The 2,500-nt window shown below is 43.9% G+C and overlaps 4 non-coding genes and 6 pseudogenes across 4 annotated transcripts; all 10 read right to left on the bottom strand.

Annotated features, from left to right (window-relative positions):
- Positions 1–101: 101 nt before the first annotated feature.
- Positions 102–219, bottom strand: LOC149954795 (5S ribosomal RNA; annotated as a pseudogene).
- Positions 220–362: 143 nt separating this feature from the next.
- Positions 363–481, bottom strand: LOC149954794 (5S ribosomal RNA). The gene has a single exon (XR_016478790.1). It is a non-coding gene; the product is annotated as a 5S ribosomal RNA (ribosomal RNA).
- Positions 482–624: 143 nt separating this feature from the next.
- Positions 625–743, bottom strand: LOC149954793 (5S ribosomal RNA; annotated as a pseudogene).
- A 142-nt stretch (positions 744–885) lies between these two features.
- Positions 886–1,003, bottom strand: LOC149954792 (5S ribosomal RNA; annotated as a pseudogene).
- Positions 1,004–1,146: 143 nt separating this feature from the next.
- On the bottom strand, positions 1,147–1,265 carry LOC149954791 (5S ribosomal RNA; annotated as a pseudogene).
- Positions 1,266–1,408: 143 nt separating this feature from the next.
- Positions 1,409–1,527, bottom strand: LOC149954790 (5S ribosomal RNA). The gene has a single exon (XR_016478789.1). It is a non-coding gene; the product is annotated as a 5S ribosomal RNA (ribosomal RNA).
- A 143-nt stretch (positions 1,528–1,670) lies between these two features.
- On the bottom strand, positions 1,671–1,789 carry LOC149954789 (5S ribosomal RNA; annotated as a pseudogene).
- Positions 1,790–1,932: 143 nt separating this feature from the next.
- LOC149954788 (5S ribosomal RNA) lies at positions 1,933–2,051 on the bottom strand. Its single transcript, XR_016478788.1, has one exon. It is a non-coding gene; the product is annotated as a 5S ribosomal RNA (ribosomal RNA).
- Positions 2,052–2,194: 143 nt separating this feature from the next.
- LOC149954787 (5S ribosomal RNA) lies at positions 2,195–2,313 on the bottom strand. Its single transcript, XR_016478728.1, has one exon. It is a non-coding gene; the product is annotated as a 5S ribosomal RNA (ribosomal RNA).
- A 142-nt stretch (positions 2,314–2,455) lies between these two features.
- The window catches only part of LOC149954786 (5S ribosomal RNA), a 118-nt pseudogene continuing 73 nt past the window's right edge, over positions 2,456–2,500 (bottom strand).

Genomic DNA, 2,500 nt, shown 5'->3' with positions numbered 1-2,500 from the left:
AGAGCGCGCGCCAAAGAACTTCAAGACACAACATTTTTTTTAGAAATTAAAAATTCATTCCATTTCTACAAAATATAAAGAAAAGTATTCCACCCTCTAAAAGAGAACGACACGCGGGGTTTAAGGTGGTCACCCTACCAAGTACTGGCCGCGCTCGACGTTGCTTAACTTCGGTGATCGGACGAGAACCGTTGTTTTCAACGTGATATGGCCGTTCTCTCCGTTGGATGCCGTAAGATCGTCGTTGAAGTCCACTTTAAAGAGCGCGCGCCAAAGAACTTCAAGACACAACATTTTTTTTAGAAATTAAAAGTTCATTCCATTTCTACAAAATATAAAGAAAAGTATTCCATCCTCTAAAAGAAGAACGACACGCGGGGTTCCCAGGTGGTCACCCTACCAAGTACTGGCCGCGCTCGACGTTGCTTAACTTCGGTGATCGGACGAGAACCGTTGTTTTCAACGTGATATGGCCGTTCTCTCCGTTGGATGCCGTAAGATCGTCGTTGAAGTCCACTTTAAAGAGCGCGCGCCAAAGAACTTCAAGACACAACATTTTTTTAAGAAATTAAAAATTCATTCCATTTCTTCAAAATATTAAGAAAAGTATTCCATCCTCTAAAAGAAGAATGACACGCGGGGTTCCCAGGTGGTCACCCTCCCAAGTACTGGCCGCGCTCGACGTTGCTTAACTTCGGTGATCGGACGAGAACCGTTGTTTTCAACGTGATATGGCCGTTCTCTCCGTTGGATGCCGTAAGATCGTCGTTGAAGTCCACTTTAAAGAGCGCGCGCCAAAGAACTTCAAGACACAACATTTTTTTTAGAAATTAAAAATTCATTCCATTTCTACAAAATATAAAGAAAAGTATTCCACCCTCTAAAAGAGAACGACACGCGGGGTTTAAGTTGGTCACCCTACCAAGTACTGGCCGCGCTCGACGTTGCTTTACTTCGGTGATCGGACGAGAACCGTTGTTTTCAACAAGATATGGCCGTTCTCTCCGTTGGATGCCGTAAGATCGTCGTTGAAGTCCATTTTAAAGAGCGCGCGCCAAAGAACTTCAAGACACAACATTTTTTTTAGAAATTAAAAATTCATTCCATTTCTACAAAATATAAAGAAAAGTATTCCATCCTCTAAAAGAAGAACGACACGCGGGGTTCCCAGGTGGTCACCCTCCCAAGTACTGGCCGCGCTCGACGTTGCTTAACTTCGGTGATCGGACGAGAACCGTGGTTTTCAACGTGATATGGCCGTTCTCTCCGTTGGATGCCGTAAGATCGTCGTTGAAGTCCACTTTAAAGAGCGCGCGCCAAAGAACTTCAAGACACAACATTTTTTTTAGAAATTAAAAGTTCATTCCATTTCTACAAAATATAAAGAAAAGTATTCCATCCTCTAAAAGAAGAACGACACGCGGGGTTCCCAGGTGGTCACCCTACCAAGTACTGGCCGCGCTCGACGTTGCTTAACTTCGGTGATCGGACGAGAACCGTTGTTTTCAACGTGATATGGCCGTTCTCTCCGTTGGATGCCGTAAGATCGTCGTTGAAGTCCACTTTAAAGAGCGCGCGCCAAAGAACTTCAAGACACAACATTTTTTTAAGAAATTAAAAATTCATTCCATTTCTTCAAAATATTAAGAAAAGTATTCCATCCTCTAAAAGAAGAATGACACGCGGGGTTCCCAGGTGGTCACCCTCCCAAGTACTGGCCGCGCTCGACGTTGCTTAACTTCGGTGATCGGACGAGAACCGTTGTTTTCAACGTGATATGGCCGTTCTCTCCGTTGGATGCCGTAAGATCGTCGTTGAAGTCCACTTTAAAGAGCGCGCGCCAAAGAACTTCAAGACACAACATTTTTTTTAGAAATTAAAAATTCATTCCATTTCTACAAAATATAAAGAAAAGTATTCCATCCTCTAAAAGAAGAACGACACGCGGGGTTCCCAGGTGGTCACCCTACCAAGTACTGGCCGCGCTCGACGTTGCTTAACTTCGGTGATCGGACGAGAACCGTTGTTTTCAACGTGATATGGCCGTTCTCTCCGTTGGATGCCGTAAGATCGTCGTTGAAGTCCACTTTAAAGAGCGCGCGCCAAAGAACTTCAAGACACAACATTTTTTTTAGAAATTAAAAATTCATTCCATTTCTACAAAATATAAAGAAAAGTATTCCATCCTCTAAAAGAAGAACGACACGCGGGGTTCCCAGGTGGTCACCCTCCCAAGTACTGGCCGCGCTCGACGTTGCTTAACTTCGGTGATCGGACGAGAACCGTTGTTTTCAACGTGATATGGCCGTTCTCTCCGTTGGATGCCGTAAGATCGTCGTTGAAGTCCACTTTAAAGAGCGCGCGCCAAAGAACTTCAAGACACAACATTTTTTTTAGAAATTAAAAATTCATTCCATTTCTACAAAATATAAAGAAAAGTATTCCACCCTCTAAAAGAGAACGACACGCGGGGTTTAAGGTGGTCACCCTACCAAGTACT

Source organism: Leiobunum rupestre, chromosome 2 (genome assembly GCF_980474605.1).
Source record: "Leiobunum rupestre chromosome 2, qqLeiRupe1.1.hap1, whole genome shotgun sequence".
NCBI lineage: Eukaryota > Metazoa > Arthropoda > Arachnida > Opiliones > Sclerosomatidae > Leiobunum > Leiobunum rupestre.
The sequence above is the reverse complement of the archived record's forward strand: the minus strand, read 5'-3'. Positions and strand labels throughout refer to the sequence as shown.